This window comes from Spinacia oleracea, chromosome 2 (genome assembly GCF_020520425.1).
Source record: "Spinacia oleracea cultivar Varoflay chromosome 2, BTI_SOV_V1, whole genome shotgun sequence".
In the NCBI taxonomy this organism is placed as follows: domain Eukaryota; kingdom Viridiplantae; phylum Streptophyta; class Magnoliopsida; order Caryophyllales; family Amaranthaceae; genus Spinacia; species Spinacia oleracea.
This window is the reverse complement of record NC_079488.1, coordinates 74,821,640-74,836,421: the sequence shown is the minus strand read 5'-3', so window position 1 is coordinate 74,836,421 and position 14,782 is coordinate 74,821,640. Positions and strand designations below refer to the sequence as shown.

The following is a 14,782-nucleotide window of genomic DNA, read 5'->3' as shown; positions in this document are numbered from 1 at the left end:
CGGAACTCCGCCGTTCTTTTTTCCAAATTCATTATTTCTCCGAGACCTACGCTCCGCAACCTCGTTTTACAGCACCGTCGTCGAAAAAAAAAACGGAATTTGGCGAAAAAAGGGGTGCAACACGAGGACTTCCCAGGAGGTCACCCATCCTAGTACTACTCTCGCCCAAGCACGCTTAACTGCGGAGTTCTGATGGGATCCGGTGCATTAGTGCTGGTATGATCGCACCCAAACACTTACTGCGCTCATTTCATTATAACCCAAACCCTCCACCTCCGGTGCATTTAAACACCTACCCTTTTCTTTTCTGAATGCCGTAACTTTGCGCCCGGTTCTCGGAACTCCGCCGTTCTTTTTTCCAAATTCATTATTTCTCCGAGACCTACGCTCCGCAACCTCGTTTTACAGCACCGTCGTCGAAAAAAAAACGGAATTTGGCGAAAAAAGGGGTGCAACACGAGGACTTCCCAGGAGGTCACCCATCCTAGTACTACTCTCGCCCAAGCACGCTTAACTGCGGAGTTCTGATGGGATCCGGTGCATTAGTGCTGGTATGATCGCACCCAAACACTTACTGCGCTCATTTCATTATAACCCAAACCCTCCACCTCCGGTGCATTTAAACACCTACCCTTTTCTTTTCTGAATGCCGTAACTTTGCGCCCGGTTCTCGGAACTCCGCCGTTCTTTTTTCCAAATTCATTATTTCTCCGAGACCTACGCTCCGCAACCTCGTTTTACAGCACCGTCGTCGAAAAAAAAAACGGAATTTGGCGAAAAAAGGGGTGCAACACGAGGACTTCCCAGGAGGTCACCCATCCTAGTACTACTCTCGCCCAAGCACGCTTAACTGCGGAGTTCTGATGGGATCCGGTGCATTAGTGCTGGTATGATCGCACCCAAACACTTACTGCGCTCATTTCATTATAACCCAAACCCTCCACCTCCGGTGCATTTAAACACCTACCCTTTTCTTTTCTGAATGCCGTAACTTTGCGCCCGGTTCTCGGAACTCCGCCGTTCTTTTTTCCAAATTCATTATTTCTCCGAGACCTACGCTCCGCAACCTCGTTTTACAGCACCGTCGTCGAAAAAAAAACGGAATTTGGCGAAAAAAGGGGTGCAACACGAGGACTTCCCAGGAGGTCACCCATCCTAGTACTACTCTCGCCCAAGCACGCTTAACTGCGGAGTTCTGATGGGATCCGGTGCATTAGTGCTGGTATGATCGCACCCAAACACTTACTGCGCTCATTTCATTATAACCCAAACCCTCCACCTCCGGTGCATTTAAACACCTACCCTTTTCTTTTCTGAATGCCGTAACTTTGCGCCCGGTTCTCGGAACTCCGCCGTTCTTTTTTCCAAATTCATTATTTCTCCGAGACCTACGCTCCGCAACCTCGTTTTACAGCACCGTCGTCGAAAAAAAAACGGAATTTGGCGAAAAAAGGGGTGCAACACGAGGACTTCCCAGGAGGTCACCCATCCTAGTACTACTCTCGCCCAAGCACGCTTAACTGCGGAGTTCTGATGGGATCCGGTGCATTAGTGCTGGTATGATCGCACCCAAACACTTACTGCGCTCATTTCATTATAACCCAAACCCTCCACCTCCGGTGCATTTAAACACCTACCCTTTTCTTTTCTGAATGCCGTAACTTTGCGCCCGGTTCTCGGAACTCCGCCGTTCTTTTTTCCAAATTCATTATTTCTCCGAGACCTACGCTCCGCAACCTCGTTTTACAGCACCGTCGTCGAAAAAAAAAACGGAATTTGGCGAAAAAAGGGGTGCAACACGAGGACTTCCCAGGAGGTCACCCATCCTAGTACTACTCTCGCCCAAGCACGCTTAACTGCGGAGTTCTGATGGGATCCGGTGCATTAGTGCTGGTATGATCGCACCCAAACACTTACTGCGCTCATTTCATTATAACCCAAACCCTCCACCTCCGGTGCATTTAAACACCTACCCTTTTCTTTTCTGAATGCCGTAACTTTGCGCCCGGTTCTCGGAACTCCGCCGTTCTTTTTTCCAAATTCATTATTTCTCCGAGACCTACGCTCCGCAACCTCGTTTTACAGCACCGTCGTCGAAAAAAAAACGGAATTTGGCGAAAAAAGGGGTGCAACACGAGGACTTCCCAGGAGGTCACCCATCCTAGTACTACTCTCGCCCAAGCACGCTTAACTGCGGAGTTCTGATGGGATCCGGTGCATTAGTGCTGGTATGATCGCACCCAAACACTTACTGCGCTCATTTCATTATAACCCAAACCCTCCACCTCCGGTGCATTTAAACACCTACCCTTTTCTTTTCTGAATGCCGTAACTTTGCGCCCGGTTCTCGGAACTCCGCCGTTCTTTTTTCCAAATTCATTATTTCTCCGAGACCTACGCTCCGCAACCTCGTTTTACAGCACCGTCGTCGAAAAAAAAAACGGAATTTGGCGAAAAAAGGGGTGCAACACGAGGACTTCCCAGGAGGTCACCCATCCTAGTACTACTCTCGCCCAAGCACGCTTAACTGCGGAGTTCTGATGGGATCCGGTGCATTAGTGCTGGTATGATCGCACCCAAACACTTACTGCGCTCATTTCATTATAACCCAAACCCTCCACCTCCGGTGCATTTAAACACCTACCCTTTTCTTTTCTGAATGCCGTAACTTTGCGCCCGGTTCTCGGAACTCCGCCGTTCTTTTTTCCAAATTCATTATTTCTCCGAGACCTACGCTCCGCAACCTCGTTTTACAGCACCGTCGTCGAAAAAAAAAACGGAATTTGGCGAAAAAAGGGGTGCAACACGAGGACTTCCCAGGAGGTCACCCATCCTAGTACTACTCTCGCCCAAGCACGCTTAACTGCGGAGTTCTGATGGGATCCGGTGCATTAGTGCTGGTATGATCGCACCCAAACACTTACTGCGCTCATTTCATTATAACCCAAACCCTCCACCTCCGGTGCATTTAAACACCTACCCTTTTCTTTTCTGAATGCCGTAACTTTGCGCCCGGTTCTCGGAACTCCGCCGTTCTTTTTTCCAAATTCATTATTTCTCCGAGACCTACGCTCCGCAACCTCGTTTTACAGCACCGTCGTCGAAAAAAAAACGGAATTTGGCGAAAAAAGGGGTGCAACACGAGGACTTCCCAGGAGGTCACCCATCCTAGTACTACTCTCGCCCAAGCACGCTTAACTGCGGAGTTCTGATGGGATCCGGTGCATTAGTGCTGGTATGATCGCACCCAAACACTTACTGCGCTCATTTCATTATAACCCAAACCCTCCACCTCCGGTGCATTTAAACACCTACCCTTTTCTTTTCTGAATGCCGTAACTTTGCGCCCGGTTCTCGGAACTCCGCCGTTCTTTTTTCCAAATTCATTATTTCTCCGAGACCTACGCTCCGCAACCTCGTTTTACAGCACCGTCGTCGAAAAAAAAACGGAATTTGGCGAAAAAAGGGGTGCAACACGAGGACTTCCCAGGAGGTCACCCATCCTAGTACTACTCTCGCCCAAGCACGCTTAACTGCGGAGTTCTGATGGGATCCGGTGCATTAGTGCTGGTATGATCGCACCCAAACACTTACTGCGCTCATTTCATTATAACCCAAACCCTCCACCTCCGGTGCATTTAAACACCTACCCTTTTCTTTTCTGAATGCCGTAACTTTGCGCCCGGTTCTCGGAACTCCGCCGTTCTTTTTTCCAAATTCATTATTTCTCCGAGACCTACGCTCCGCAACCTCGTTTTACAGCACCGTCGTCGAAAAAAAAAACGGAATTTGGCGAAAAAAGGGGTGCAACACGAGGACTTCCCAGGAGGTCACCCATCCTAGTACTACTCTCGCCCAAGCACGCTTAACTGCGGAGTTCTGATGGGATCCGGTGCATTAGTGCTGGTATGATCGCACCCAAACACTTACTGCGCTCATTTCATTATAACCCAAACCCTCCACCTCCGGTGCATTTAAACACCTACCCTTTTCTTTTCTGAATGCCGTAACTTTGCGCCCGGTTCTCGGAACTCCGCCGTTCTTTTTTCCAAATTCATTATTTCTCCGAGACCTACGCTCCGCAACCTCGTTTTACAGCACCGTCGTCGAAAAAAAAAACGGAATTTGGCGAAAAAAGGGGTGCAACACGAGGACTTCCCAGGAGGTCACCCATCCTAGTACTACTCTCGCCCAAGCACGCTTAACTGCGGAGTTCTGATGGGATCCGGTGCATTAGTGCTGGTATGATCGCACCCAAACACTTACTGCGCTCATTTCATTATAACCCAAACCCTCCACCTCCGGTGCATTTAAACACCTACCCTTTTCTTTTCTGAATGCCGTAACTTTGCGCCCGGTTCTCGGAACTCCGCCGTTCTTTTTTCCAAATTCATTATTTCTCCGAGACCTACGCTCCGCAACCTCGTTTTACAGCACCGTCGTCGAAAAAAAAAACGGAATTTGGCGAAAAAAGGGGTGCAACACGAGGACTTCCCAGGAGGTCACCCATCCTAGTACTACTCTCGCCCAAGCACGCTTAACTGCGGAGTTCTGATGGGATCCGGTGCATTAGTGCTGGTATGATCGCACCCAAACACTTACTGCGCTCATTTCATTATAACCCAAACCCTCCACCTCCGGTGCATTTAAACACCTACCCTTTTCTTTTCTGAATGCCGTAACTTTGCGCCCGGTTCTCGGAACTCCGCCGTTCTTTTTTCCAAATTCATTATTTCTCCGAGACCTACGCTCCGCAACCTCGTTTTACAGCACCGTCGTCGAAAAAAAAAACGGAATTTGGCGAAAAAAGGGGTGCAACACGAGGACTTCCCAGGAGGTCACCCATCCTAGTACTACTCTCGCCCAAGCACGCTTAACTGCGGAGTTCTGATGGGATCCGGTGCATTAGTGCTGGTATGATCGCACCCAAACACTTACTGCGCTCATTTCATTATAACCCAAACCCTCCACCTCCGGTGCATTTAAACACCTACCCTTTTCTTTTCTGAATGCCGTAACTTTGCGCCCGGTTCTCGGAACTCCGCCGTTCTTTTTTCCAAATTCATTATTTCTCCGAGACCTACGCTCCGCAACCTCGTTTTACAGCACCGTCGTCGAAAAAAAAACGGAATTTGGCGAAAAAAGGGGTGCAACACGAGGACTTCCCAGGAGGTCACCCATCCTAGTACTACTCTCGCCCAAGCACGCTTAACTGCGGAGTTCTGATGGGATCCGGTGCATTAGTGCTGGTATGATCGCACCCAAACACTTACTGCGCTCATTTCATTATAACCCAAACCCTCCACCTCCGGTGCATTTAAACACCTACCCTTTTCTTTTCTGAATGCCGTAACTTTGCGCCCGGTTCTCGGAACTCCGCCGTTCTTTTTTCCAAATTCATTATTTCTCCGAGACCTACGCTCCGCAACCTCGTTTTACAGCACCGTCGTCGAAAAAAAAACGGAATTTGGCGAAAAAAGGGGTGCAACACGAGGACTTCCCAGGAGGTCACCCATCCTAGTACTACTCTCGCCCAAGCACGCTTAACTGCGGAGTTCTGATGGGATCCGGTGCATTAGTGCTGGTATGATCGCACCCAAACACTTACTGCGCTCATTTCATTATAACCCAAACCCTCCACCTCCGGTGCATTTAAACACCTACCCTTTTCTTTTCTGAATGCCGTAACTTTGCGCCCGGTTCTCGGAACTCCGCCGTTCTTTTTTCCAAATTCATTATTTCTCCGAGACCTACGCTCCGCAACCTCGTTTTACAGCACCGTCGTCGAAAAAAAAACGGAATTTGGCGAAAAAAGGGGTGCAACACGAGGACTTCCCAGGAGGTCACCCATCCTAGTACTACTCTCGCCCAAGCACGCTTAACTGCGGAGTTCTGATGGGATCCGGTGCATTAGTGCTGGTATGATCGCACCCAAACACTTACTGCGCTCATTTCATTATAACCCAAACCCTCCACCTCCGGTGCATTTAAACACCTACCCTTTTCTTTTCTGAATGCCGTAACTTTGCGCCCGGTTCTCGGAACTCCGCCGTTCTTTTTTCCAAATTCATTATTTCTCCGAGACCTACGCTCCGCAACCTCGTTTTACAGCACCGTCGTCGAAAAAAAAACGGAATTTGGCGAAAAAAGGGGTGCAACACGAGGACTTCCCAGGAGGTCACCCATCCTAGTACTACTCTCGCCCAAGCACGCTTAACTGCGGAGTTCTGATGGGATCCGGTGCATTAGTGCTGGTATGATCGCACCCAAACACTTACTGCGCTCATTTCATTATAACCCAAACCCTCCACCTCCGGTGCATTTAAACACCTACCCTTTTCTTTTCTGAATGCCGTAACTTTGCGCCCGGTTCTCGGAACTCCGCCGTTCTTTTTTCCAAATTCATTATTTCTCCGAGACCTACGCTCCGCAACCTCGTTTTACAGCACCGTCGTCGAAAAAAAAACGGAATTTGGCGAAAAAAGGGGTGCAACACGAGGACTTCCCAGGAGGTCACCCATCCTAGTACTACTCTCGCCCAAGCACGCTTAACTGCGGAGTTCTGATGGGATCCGGTGCATTAGTGCTGGTATGATCGCACCCAAACACTTACTGCGCTCATTTCATTATAACCCAAACCCTCCACCTCCGGTGCATTTAAACACCTACCCTTTTCTTTTCTGAATGCCGTAACTTTGCGCCCGGTTCTCGGAACTCCGCCGTTCTTTTTTCCAAATTCATTATTTCTCCGAGACCTACGCTCCGCAACCTCGTTTTACAGCACCGTCGTCGAAAAAAAAACGGAATTTGGCGAAAAAAGGGGTGCAACACGAGGACTTCCCAGGAGGTCACCCATCCTAGTACTACTCTCGCCCAAGCACGCTTAACTGCGGAGTTCTGATGGGATCCGGTGCATTAGTGCTGGTATGATCGCACCCAAACACTTACTGCGCTCATTTCATTATAACCCAAACCCTCCACCTCCGGTGCATTTAAACACCTACCCTTTTCTTTTCTGAATGCCGTAACTTTGCGCCCGGTTCTCGGAACTCCGCCGTTCTTTTTTCCAAATTCATTATTTCTCCGAGACCTACGCTCCGCAACCTCGTTTTACAGCACCGTCGTCGAAAAAAAAAACGGAATTTGGCGAAAAAAGGGGTGCAACACGAGGACTTCCCAGGAGGTCACCCATCCTAGTACTACTCTCGCCCAAGCACGCTTAACTGCGGAGTTCTGATGGGATCCGGTGCATTAGTGCTGGTATGATCGCACCCAAACACTTACTGCGCTCATTTCATTATAACCCAAACCCTCCACCTCCGGTGCATTTAAACACCTACCCTTTTCTTTTCTGAATGCCGTAACTTTGCGCCCGGTTCTCGGAACTCCGCCGTTCTTTTTTCCAAATTCATTATTTCTCCGAGACCTACGCTCCGCAACCTCGTTTTACAGCACCGTCGTCGAAAAAAAAACGGAATTTGGCGAAAAAAGGGGTGCAACACGAGGACTTCCCAGGAGGTCACCCATCCTAGTACTACTCTCGCCCAAGCACGCTTAACTGCGGAGTTCTGATGGGATCCGGTGCATTAGTGCTGGTATGATCGCACCCAAACACTTACTGCGCTCATTTCATTATAACCCAAACCCTCCACCTCCGGTGCATTTAAACACCTACCCTTTTCTTTTCTGAATGCCGTAACTTTGCGCCCGGTTCTCGGAACTCCGCCGTTCTTTTTTCCAAATTCATTATTTCTCCGAGACCTACGCTCCGCAACCTCGTTTTACAGCACCGTCGTCGAAAAAAAAACGGAATTTGGCGAAAAAAGGGGTGCAACACGAGGACTTCCCAGGAGGTCACCCATCCTAGTACTACTCTCGCCCAAGCACGCTTAACTGCGGAGTTCTGATGGGATCCGGTGCATTAGTGCTGGTATGATCGCACCCAAACACTTACTGCGCTCATTTCATTATAACCCAAACCCTCCACCTCCGGTGCATTTAAACACCTACCCTTTTCTTTTCTGAATGCCGTAACTTTGCGCCCGGTTCTCGGAACTCCGCCGTTCTTTTTTCCAAATTCATTATTTCTCCGAGACCTACGCTCCGCAACCTCGTTTTACAGCACCGTCGTCGAAAAAAAAAACGGAATTTGGCGAAAAAAGGGGTGCAACACGAGGACTTCCCAGGAGGTCACCCATCCTAGTACTACTCTCGCCCAAGCACGCTTAACTGCGGAGTTCTGATGGGATCCGGTGCATTAGTGCTGGTATGATCGCACCCAAACACTTACTGCGCTCATTTCATTATAACCCAAACCCTCCACCTCCGGTGCATTTAAACACCTACCCTTTTCTTTTCTGAATGCCGTAACTTTGCGCCCGGTTCTCGGAACTCCGCCGTTCTTTTTTCCAAATTCATTATTTCTCCGAGACCTACGCTCCGCAACCTCGTTTTACAGCACCGTCGTCGAAAAAAAAAACGGAATTTGGCGAAAAAAGGGGTGCAACACGAGGACTTCCCAGGAGGTCACCCATCCTAGTACTACTCTCGCCCAAGCACGCTTAACTGCGGAGTTCTGATGGGATCCGGTGCATTAGTGCTGGTATGATCGCACCCAAACACTTACTGCGCTCATTTCATTATAACCCAAACCCTCCACCTCCGGTGCATTTAAACACCTACCCTTTTCTTTTCTGAATGCCGTAACTTTGCGCCCGGTTCTCGGAACTCCGCCGTTCTTTTTTCCAAATTCATTATTTCTCCGAGACCTACGCTCCGCAACCTCGTTTTACAGCACCGTCGTCGAAAAAAAAACGGAATTTGGCGAAAAAAGGGGTGCAACACGAGGACTTCCCAGGAGGTCACCCATCCTAGTACTACTCTCGCCCAAGCACGCTTAACTGCGGAGTTCTGATGGGATCCGGTGCATTAGTGCTGGTATGATCGCACCCAAACACTTACTGCGCTCATTTCATTATAACCCAAACCCTCCACCTCCGGTGCATTTAAACACCTACCCTTTTCTTTTCTGAATGCCGTAACTTTGCGCCCGGTTCTCGGAACTCCGCCGTTCTTTTTTCCAAATTCATTATTTCTCCGAGACCTACGCTCCGCAACCTCGTTTTACAGCACCGTCGTCGAAAAAAAAACGGAATTTGGCGAAAAAAGGGGTGCAACACGAGGACTTCCCAGGAGGTCACCCATCCTAGTACTACTCTCGCCCAAGCACGCTTAACTGCGGAGTTCTGATGGGATCCGGTGCATTAGTGCTGGTATGATCGCACCCAAACACTTACTGCGCTCATTTCATTATAACCCAAACCCTCCACCTCCGGTGCATTTAAACACCTACCCTTTTCTTTTCTGAATGCCGTAACTTTGCGCCCGGTTCTCGGAACTCCGCCGTTCTTTTTTCCAAATTCATTATTTCTCCGAGACCTACGCTCCGCAACCTCGTTTTACAGCACCGTCGTCGAAAAAAAAACGGAATTTGGCGAAAAAAGGGGTGCAACACGAGGACTTCCCAGGAGGTCACCCATCCTAGTACTACTCTCGCCCAAGCACGCTTAACTGCGGAGTTCTGATGGGATCCGGTGCATTAGTGCTGGTATGATCGCACCCAAACACTTACTGCGCTCATTTCATTATAACCCAAACCCTCCACCTCCGGTGCATTTAAACACCTACCCTTTTCTTTTCTGAATGCCGTAACTTTGCGCCCGGTTCTCGGAACTCCGCCGTTCTTTTTTCCAAATTCATTATTTCTCCGAGACCTACGCTCCGCAACCTCGTTTTACAGCACCGTCGTCGAAAAAAAAACGGAATTTGGCGAAAAAAGGGGTGCAACACGAGGACTTCCCAGGAGGTCACCCATCCTAGTACTACTCTCGCCCAAGCACGCTTAACTGCGGAGTTCTGATGGGATCCGGTGCATTAGTGCTGGTATGATCGCACCCAAACACTTACTGCGCTCATTTCATTATAACCCAAACCCTCCACCTCCGGTGCATTTAAACACCTACCCTTTTCTTTTCTGAATGCCGTAACTTTGCGCCCGGTTCTCGGAACTCCGCCGTTCTTTTTTCCAAATTCATTATTTCTCCGAGACCTACGCTCCGCAACCTCGTTTTACAGCACCGTCGTCGAAAAAAAAACGGAATTTGGCGAAAAAAGGGGTGCAACACGAGGACTTCCCAGGAGGTCACCCATCCTAGTACTACTCTCGCCCAAGCACGCTTAACTGCGGAGTTCTGATGGGATCCGGTGCATTAGTGCTGGTATGATCGCACCCAAACACTTACTGCGCTCATTTCATTATAACCCAAACCCTCCACCTCCGGTGCATTTAAACACCTACCCTTTTCTTTTCTGAATGCCGTAACTTTGCGCCCGGTTCTCGGAACTCCGCCGTTCTTTTTTCCAAATTCATTATTTCTCCGAGACCTACGCTCCGCAACCTCGTTTTACAGCACCGTCGTCGAAAAAAAAAACGGAATTTGGCGAAAAAAGGGGTGCAACACGAGGACTTCCCAGGAGGTCACCCATCCTAGTACTACTCTCGCCCAAGCACGCTTAACTGCGGAGTTCTGATGGGATCCGGTGCATTAGTGCTGGTATGATCGCACCCAAACACTTACTGCGCTCATTTCATTATAACCCAAACCCTCCACCTCCGGTGCATTTAAACACCTACCCTTTTCTTTTCTGAATGCCGTAACTTTGCGCCCGGTTCTCGGAACTCCGCCGTTCTTTTTTCCAAATTCATTATTTCTCCGAGACCTACGCTCCGCAACCTCGTTTTACAGCACCGTCGTCGAAAAAAAAAACGGAATTTGGCGAAAAAAGGGGTGCAACACGAGGACTTCCCAGGAGGTCACCCATCCTAGTACTACTCTCGCCCAAGCACGCTTAACTGCGGAGTTCTGATGGGATCCGGTGCATTAGTGCTGGTATGATCGCACCCAAACACTTACTGCGCTCATTTCATTATAACCCAAACCCTCCACCTCCGGTGCATTTAAACACCTACCCTTTTCTTTTCTGAATGCCGTAACTTTGCGCCCGGTTCTCGGAACTCCGCCGTTCTTTTTTCCAAATTCATTATTTCTCCGAGACCTACGCTCCGCAACCTCGTTTTACAGCACCGTCGTCGAAAAAAAAAACGGAATTTGGCGAAAAAAGGGGTGCAACACGAGGACTTCCCAGGAGGTCACCCATCCTAGTACTACTCTCGCCCAAGCACGCTTAACTGCGGAGTTCTGATGGGATCCGGTGCATTAGTGCTGGTATGATCGCACCCAAACACTTACTGCGCTCATTTCATTATAACCCAAACCCTCCACCTCCGGTGCATTTAAACACCTACCCTTTTCTTTTCTGAATGCCGTAACTTTGCGCCCGGTTCTCGGAACTCCGCCGTTCTTTTTTCCAAATTCATTATTTCTCCGAGACCTACGCTCCGCAACCTCGTTTTACAGCACCGTCGTCGAAAAAAAAACGGAATTTGGCGAAAAAAGGGGTGCAACACGAGGACTTCCCAGGAGGTCACCCATCCTAGTACTACTCTCGCCCAAGCACGCTTAACTGCGGAGTTCTGATGGGATCCGGTGCATTAGTGCTGGTATGATCGCACCCAAACACTTACTGCGCTCATTTCATTATAACCCAAACCCTCCACCTCCGGTGCATTTAAACACCTACCCTTTTCTTTTCTGAATGCCGTAACTTTGCGCCCGGTTCTCGGAACTCCGCCGTTCTTTTTTCCAAATTCATTATTTCTCCGAGACCTACGCTCCGCAACCTCGTTTTACAGCACCGTCGTCGAAAAAAAAACGGAATTTGGCGAAAAAAGGGGTGCAACACGAGGACTTCCCAGGAGGTCACCCATCCTAGTACTACTCTCGCCCAAGCACGCTTAACTGCGGAGTTCTGATGGGATCCGGTGCATTAGTGCTGGTATGATCGCACCCAAACACTTACTGCGCTCATTTCATTATAACCCAAACCCTCCACCTCCGGTGCATTTAAACACCTACCCTTTTCTTTTCTGAATGCCGTAACTTTGCGCCCGGTTCTCGGAACTCCGCCGTTCTTTTTTCCAAATTCATTATTTCTCCGAGACCTACGCTCCGCAACCTCGTTTTACAGCACCGTCGTCGAAAAAAAAACGGAATTTGGCGAAAAAAGGGGTGCAACACGAGGACTTCCCAGGAGGTCACCCATCCTAGTACTACTCTCGCCCAAGCACGCTTAACTGCGGAGTTCTGATGGGATCCGGTGCATTAGTGCTGGTATGATCGCACCCAAACACTTACTGCGCTCATTTCATTATAACCCAAACCCTCCACCTCCGGTGCATTTAAACACCTACCCTTTTCTTTTCTGAATGCCGTAACTTTGCGCCCGGTTCTCGGAACTCCGCCGTTCTTTTTTCCAAATTCATTATTTCTCCGAGACCTACGCTCCGCAACCTCGTTTTACAGCACCGTCGTCGAAAAAAAAAACGGAATTTGGCGAAAAAAGGGGTGCAACACGAGGACTTCCCAGGAGGTCACCCATCCTAGTACTACTCTCGCCCAAGCACGCTTAACTGCGGAGTTCTGATGGGATCCGGTGCATTAGTGCTGGTATGATCGCACCCAAACACTTACTGCGCTCATTTCATTATAACCCAAACCCTCCACCTCCGGTGCATTTAAACACCTACCCTTTTCTTTTCTGAATGCCGTAACTTTGCGCCCGGTTCTCGGAACTCCGCCGTTCTTTTTTCCAAATTCATTATTTCTCCGAGACCTACGCTCCGCAACCTCGTTTTACAGCACCGTCGTCGAAAAAAAAACGGAATTTGGCGAAAAAAGGGGTGCAACACGAGGACTTCCCAGGAGGTCACCCATCCTAGTACTACTCTCGCCCAAGCACGCTTAACTGCGGAGTTCTGATGGGATCCGGTGCATTAGTGCTGGTATGATCGCACCCAAACACTTACTGCGCTCATTTCATTATAACCCAAACCCTCCACCTCCGGTGCATTTAAACACCTACCCTTTTCTTTTCTGAATGCCGTAACTTTGCGCCCGGTTCTCGGAACTCCGCCGTTCTTTTTTCCAAATTCATTATTTCTCCGAGACCTACGCTCCGCAACCTCGTTTTACAGCACCGTCGTCGAAAAAAAAACGGAATTTGGCGAAAAAAGGGGTGCAACACGAGGACTTCCCAGGAGGTCACCCATCCTAGTACTACTCTCGCCCAAGCACGCTTAACTGCGGAGTTCTGATGGGATCCGGTGCATTAGTGCTGGTATGATCGCACCCAAACACTTACTGCGCTCATTTCATTATAACCCAAACCCTCCACCTCCGGTGCATTTAAACACCTACCCTTTTCTTTTCTGAATGCCGTAACTTTGCGCCCGGTTCTCGGAACTCCGCCGTTCTTTTTTCCAAATTCATTATTTCTCCGAGACCTACGCTCCGCAACCTCGTTTTACAGCACCGTCGTCGAAAAAAAAAACGGAATTTGGCGAAAAAAGGGGTGCAACACGAGGACTTCCCAGGAGGTCACCCATCCTAGTACTACTCTCGCCCAAGCACGCTTAACTGCGGAGTTCTGATGGGATCCGGTGCATTAGTGCTGGTATGATCGCACCCAAACACTTACTGCGCTCATTTCATTATAACCCAAACCCTCCACCTCCGGTGCATTTAAACACCTACCCTTTTCTTTTCTGAATGCCGTAACTTTGCGCCCGGTTCTCGGAACTCCGCCGTTCTTTTTTCCAAATTCATTATTTCTCCGAGACCTACGCTCCGCAACCTCGTTTTACAGCACCGTCGTCGAAAAAAAAACGGAATTTGGCGAAAAAAGGGGTGCAACACGAGGACTTCCCAGGAGGTCACCCATCCTAGTACTACTCTCGCCCAAGCACGCTTAACTGCGGAGTTCTGATGGGATCCGGTGCATTAGTGCTGGTATGATCGCACCCAAACACTTACTGCGCTCATTTCATTATAACCCAAACCCTCCACCTCCGGTGCATTTAAACACCTACCCTTTTCTTTTCTGAATGCCGTAACTTTGCGCCCGGTTCTCGGAACTCCGCCGTTCTTTTTTCCAAATTCATTATTTCTCCGAGACCTACGCTCCGCAACCTCGTTTTACAGCACCGTCGTCGAAAAAAAAAACGGAATTTGGCGAAAAAAGGGGTGCAACACGAGGACTTCCCAGGAGGTCACCCATCCTAGTACTACTCTCGCCCAAGCACGCTTAACTGCGGAGTTCTGATGGGATCCGGTGCATTAGTGCTGGTATGATCGCACCCAAACACTTACTGCGCTCATTTCATTATAACCCAAACCCTCCACCTCCGGTGCATTTAAACACCTACCCTTTTCTTTTCTGAATGCCGTAACTTTGCGCCCGGTTCTCGGAACTCCGCCGTTCTTTTTTCCAAATTCATTATTTCTCCGAGACCTACGCTCCGCAACCTCGTTTTACAGCACCGTCGTCGAAAAAAAAAACGGAATTTGGCGAAAAAAGGGGTGCAACACGAGGACTTCCCAGGAGGTCACCCATCCTAGTACTACTCTCGCCCAAGCACGCTTAACTGCGGAGTTCTGATGGGATCCGGTGCATTAGTGCTGGTATGATCGCACCCAAACACTTACTGCGCTCATTTCATTATAACCCAAACCCTCCACCTCCGGTGCATTTAAACACCTACCCTTTTCTTTTCTGAATGCCGTAACTTTGCGCCCGGTTCTCGGAACTCCGCCGTTCTTTTTTC

General features: G+C 49.2%; 44 non-coding genes across 44 annotated transcripts; all 44 read right to left on the bottom strand.

Moving 5' to 3' along the window:
• Positions 1-111: 111 nt before the first annotated feature.
• Positions 112-230, bottom strand: LOC130468497 (5S ribosomal RNA). The gene has a single exon (XR_008928883.1). It is a non-coding gene; the product is annotated as a 5S ribosomal RNA (ribosomal RNA).
• A 216-nt stretch (positions 231-446) lies between these two features.
• On the bottom strand, positions 447-565 carry LOC130468496 (5S ribosomal RNA). The gene has a single exon (XR_008928882.1). It is a non-coding gene; the product is annotated as a 5S ribosomal RNA (ribosomal RNA).
• Positions 566-782: 217 nt separating this feature from the next.
• On the bottom strand, positions 783-901 carry LOC130468495 (5S ribosomal RNA). Its single transcript, XR_008928881.1, has one exon. It is a non-coding gene; the product is annotated as a 5S ribosomal RNA (ribosomal RNA).
• Positions 902-1,117: 216 nt separating this feature from the next.
• LOC130468494 (5S ribosomal RNA) lies at positions 1,118-1,236 on the bottom strand. The gene has a single exon (XR_008928880.1). It is a non-coding gene; the product is annotated as a 5S ribosomal RNA (ribosomal RNA).
• Positions 1,237-1,452: 216 nt separating this feature from the next.
• Positions 1,453-1,571, bottom strand: LOC130468493 (5S ribosomal RNA). The gene has a single exon (XR_008928879.1). It is a non-coding gene; the product is annotated as a 5S ribosomal RNA (ribosomal RNA).
• A 217-nt stretch (positions 1,572-1,788) lies between these two features.
• LOC130468491 (5S ribosomal RNA) lies at positions 1,789-1,907 on the bottom strand. Its single transcript, XR_008928877.1, has one exon. It is a non-coding gene; the product is annotated as a 5S ribosomal RNA (ribosomal RNA).
• A 216-nt stretch (positions 1,908-2,123) lies between these two features.
• Positions 2,124-2,242, bottom strand: LOC130468490 (5S ribosomal RNA). Its single transcript, XR_008928876.1, has one exon. It is a non-coding gene; the product is annotated as a 5S ribosomal RNA (ribosomal RNA).
• A 217-nt stretch (positions 2,243-2,459) lies between these two features.
• On the bottom strand, positions 2,460-2,578 carry LOC130468489 (5S ribosomal RNA). Its single transcript, XR_008928875.1, has one exon. It is a non-coding gene; the product is annotated as a 5S ribosomal RNA (ribosomal RNA).
• Positions 2,579-2,795: 217 nt separating this feature from the next.
• LOC130468488 (5S ribosomal RNA) lies at positions 2,796-2,914 on the bottom strand. Its single transcript, XR_008928874.1, has one exon. It is a non-coding gene; the product is annotated as a 5S ribosomal RNA (ribosomal RNA).
• Positions 2,915-3,130: 216 nt separating this feature from the next.
• Positions 3,131-3,249, bottom strand: LOC130468487 (5S ribosomal RNA). Its single transcript, XR_008928873.1, has one exon. It is a non-coding gene; the product is annotated as a 5S ribosomal RNA (ribosomal RNA).
• Positions 3,250-3,465: 216 nt separating this feature from the next.
• Positions 3,466-3,584, bottom strand: LOC130468486 (5S ribosomal RNA). Its single transcript, XR_008928872.1, has one exon. It is a non-coding gene; the product is annotated as a 5S ribosomal RNA (ribosomal RNA).
• A 217-nt stretch (positions 3,585-3,801) lies between these two features.
• LOC130468485 (5S ribosomal RNA) lies at positions 3,802-3,920 on the bottom strand. The gene has a single exon (XR_008928871.1). It is a non-coding gene; the product is annotated as a 5S ribosomal RNA (ribosomal RNA).
• Positions 3,921-4,137: 217 nt separating this feature from the next.
• Positions 4,138-4,256, bottom strand: LOC130468484 (5S ribosomal RNA). The gene has a single exon (XR_008928870.1). It is a non-coding gene; the product is annotated as a 5S ribosomal RNA (ribosomal RNA).
• A 217-nt stretch (positions 4,257-4,473) lies between these two features.
• LOC130468483 (5S ribosomal RNA) lies at positions 4,474-4,592 on the bottom strand. Its single transcript, XR_008928869.1, has one exon. It is a non-coding gene; the product is annotated as a 5S ribosomal RNA (ribosomal RNA).
• Positions 4,593-4,809: 217 nt separating this feature from the next.
• LOC130468482 (5S ribosomal RNA) lies at positions 4,810-4,928 on the bottom strand. The gene has a single exon (XR_008928868.1). It is a non-coding gene; the product is annotated as a 5S ribosomal RNA (ribosomal RNA).
• Positions 4,929-5,144: 216 nt separating this feature from the next.
• Positions 5,145-5,263, bottom strand: LOC130468480 (5S ribosomal RNA). The gene has a single exon (XR_008928866.1). It is a non-coding gene; the product is annotated as a 5S ribosomal RNA (ribosomal RNA).
• Positions 5,264-5,479: 216 nt separating this feature from the next.
• LOC130468479 (5S ribosomal RNA) lies at positions 5,480-5,598 on the bottom strand. The gene has a single exon (XR_008928865.1). It is a non-coding gene; the product is annotated as a 5S ribosomal RNA (ribosomal RNA).
• Positions 5,599-5,814: 216 nt separating this feature from the next.
• LOC130468478 (5S ribosomal RNA) lies at positions 5,815-5,933 on the bottom strand. The gene has a single exon (XR_008928864.1). It is a non-coding gene; the product is annotated as a 5S ribosomal RNA (ribosomal RNA).
• A 216-nt stretch (positions 5,934-6,149) lies between these two features.
• On the bottom strand, positions 6,150-6,268 carry LOC130468477 (5S ribosomal RNA). Its single transcript, XR_008928863.1, has one exon. It is a non-coding gene; the product is annotated as a 5S ribosomal RNA (ribosomal RNA).
• A 216-nt stretch (positions 6,269-6,484) lies between these two features.
• Positions 6,485-6,603, bottom strand: LOC130468476 (5S ribosomal RNA). The gene has a single exon (XR_008928862.1). It is a non-coding gene; the product is annotated as a 5S ribosomal RNA (ribosomal RNA).
• Positions 6,604-6,819: 216 nt separating this feature from the next.
• LOC130468475 (5S ribosomal RNA) lies at positions 6,820-6,938 on the bottom strand. The gene has a single exon (XR_008928861.1). It is a non-coding gene; the product is annotated as a 5S ribosomal RNA (ribosomal RNA).
• Positions 6,939-7,155: 217 nt separating this feature from the next.
• Positions 7,156-7,274, bottom strand: LOC130468474 (5S ribosomal RNA). Its single transcript, XR_008928860.1, has one exon. It is a non-coding gene; the product is annotated as a 5S ribosomal RNA (ribosomal RNA).
• Positions 7,275-7,490: 216 nt separating this feature from the next.
• LOC130468473 (5S ribosomal RNA) lies at positions 7,491-7,609 on the bottom strand. Its single transcript, XR_008928859.1, has one exon. It is a non-coding gene; the product is annotated as a 5S ribosomal RNA (ribosomal RNA).
• Positions 7,610-7,825: 216 nt separating this feature from the next.
• LOC130468472 (5S ribosomal RNA) lies at positions 7,826-7,944 on the bottom strand. Its single transcript, XR_008928858.1, has one exon. It is a non-coding gene; the product is annotated as a 5S ribosomal RNA (ribosomal RNA).
• Positions 7,945-8,161: 217 nt separating this feature from the next.
• LOC130468471 (5S ribosomal RNA) lies at positions 8,162-8,280 on the bottom strand. Its single transcript, XR_008928857.1, has one exon. It is a non-coding gene; the product is annotated as a 5S ribosomal RNA (ribosomal RNA).
• A 217-nt stretch (positions 8,281-8,497) lies between these two features.
• On the bottom strand, positions 8,498-8,616 carry LOC130468469 (5S ribosomal RNA). The gene has a single exon (XR_008928855.1). It is a non-coding gene; the product is annotated as a 5S ribosomal RNA (ribosomal RNA).
• Positions 8,617-8,832: 216 nt separating this feature from the next.
• Positions 8,833-8,951, bottom strand: LOC130468468 (5S ribosomal RNA). The gene has a single exon (XR_008928854.1). It is a non-coding gene; the product is annotated as a 5S ribosomal RNA (ribosomal RNA).
• Positions 8,952-9,167: 216 nt separating this feature from the next.
• Positions 9,168-9,286, bottom strand: LOC130468467 (5S ribosomal RNA). Its single transcript, XR_008928853.1, has one exon. It is a non-coding gene; the product is annotated as a 5S ribosomal RNA (ribosomal RNA).
• Positions 9,287-9,502: 216 nt separating this feature from the next.
• Positions 9,503-9,621, bottom strand: LOC130468466 (5S ribosomal RNA). The gene has a single exon (XR_008928852.1). It is a non-coding gene; the product is annotated as a 5S ribosomal RNA (ribosomal RNA).
• A 216-nt stretch (positions 9,622-9,837) lies between these two features.
• On the bottom strand, positions 9,838-9,956 carry LOC130468465 (5S ribosomal RNA). The gene has a single exon (XR_008928851.1). It is a non-coding gene; the product is annotated as a 5S ribosomal RNA (ribosomal RNA).
• Positions 9,957-10,172: 216 nt separating this feature from the next.
• LOC130468464 (5S ribosomal RNA) lies at positions 10,173-10,291 on the bottom strand. Its single transcript, XR_008928850.1, has one exon. It is a non-coding gene; the product is annotated as a 5S ribosomal RNA (ribosomal RNA).
• Positions 10,292-10,508: 217 nt separating this feature from the next.
• On the bottom strand, positions 10,509-10,627 carry LOC130468463 (5S ribosomal RNA). The gene has a single exon (XR_008928849.1). It is a non-coding gene; the product is annotated as a 5S ribosomal RNA (ribosomal RNA).
• A 217-nt stretch (positions 10,628-10,844) lies between these two features.
• On the bottom strand, positions 10,845-10,963 carry LOC130468462 (5S ribosomal RNA). The gene has a single exon (XR_008928848.1). It is a non-coding gene; the product is annotated as a 5S ribosomal RNA (ribosomal RNA).
• Positions 10,964-11,180: 217 nt separating this feature from the next.
• On the bottom strand, positions 11,181-11,299 carry LOC130468461 (5S ribosomal RNA). The gene has a single exon (XR_008928847.1). It is a non-coding gene; the product is annotated as a 5S ribosomal RNA (ribosomal RNA).
• Positions 11,300-11,515: 216 nt separating this feature from the next.
• LOC130468460 (5S ribosomal RNA) lies at positions 11,516-11,634 on the bottom strand. The gene has a single exon (XR_008928846.1). It is a non-coding gene; the product is annotated as a 5S ribosomal RNA (ribosomal RNA).
• Positions 11,635-11,850: 216 nt separating this feature from the next.
• LOC130468458 (5S ribosomal RNA) lies at positions 11,851-11,969 on the bottom strand. Its single transcript, XR_008928844.1, has one exon. It is a non-coding gene; the product is annotated as a 5S ribosomal RNA (ribosomal RNA).
• Positions 11,970-12,185: 216 nt separating this feature from the next.
• On the bottom strand, positions 12,186-12,304 carry LOC130468457 (5S ribosomal RNA). Its single transcript, XR_008928843.1, has one exon. It is a non-coding gene; the product is annotated as a 5S ribosomal RNA (ribosomal RNA).
• A 217-nt stretch (positions 12,305-12,521) lies between these two features.
• On the bottom strand, positions 12,522-12,640 carry LOC130468456 (5S ribosomal RNA). Its single transcript, XR_008928842.1, has one exon. It is a non-coding gene; the product is annotated as a 5S ribosomal RNA (ribosomal RNA).
• Positions 12,641-12,856: 216 nt separating this feature from the next.
• Positions 12,857-12,975, bottom strand: LOC130468455 (5S ribosomal RNA). The gene has a single exon (XR_008928841.1). It is a non-coding gene; the product is annotated as a 5S ribosomal RNA (ribosomal RNA).
• Positions 12,976-13,191: 216 nt separating this feature from the next.
• Positions 13,192-13,310, bottom strand: LOC130468454 (5S ribosomal RNA). Its single transcript, XR_008928840.1, has one exon. It is a non-coding gene; the product is annotated as a 5S ribosomal RNA (ribosomal RNA).
• A 217-nt stretch (positions 13,311-13,527) lies between these two features.
• LOC130468453 (5S ribosomal RNA) lies at positions 13,528-13,646 on the bottom strand. The gene has a single exon (XR_008928839.1). It is a non-coding gene; the product is annotated as a 5S ribosomal RNA (ribosomal RNA).
• A 216-nt stretch (positions 13,647-13,862) lies between these two features.
• LOC130468452 (5S ribosomal RNA) lies at positions 13,863-13,981 on the bottom strand. Its single transcript, XR_008928838.1, has one exon. It is a non-coding gene; the product is annotated as a 5S ribosomal RNA (ribosomal RNA).
• A 217-nt stretch (positions 13,982-14,198) lies between these two features.
• LOC130468451 (5S ribosomal RNA) lies at positions 14,199-14,317 on the bottom strand. The gene has a single exon (XR_008928837.1). It is a non-coding gene; the product is annotated as a 5S ribosomal RNA (ribosomal RNA).
• A 217-nt stretch (positions 14,318-14,534) lies between these two features.
• On the bottom strand, positions 14,535-14,653 carry LOC130468450 (5S ribosomal RNA). Its single transcript, XR_008928836.1, has one exon. It is a non-coding gene; the product is annotated as a 5S ribosomal RNA (ribosomal RNA).
• Between the last annotated feature and the right edge of the window lie 129 nt (positions 14,654-14,782).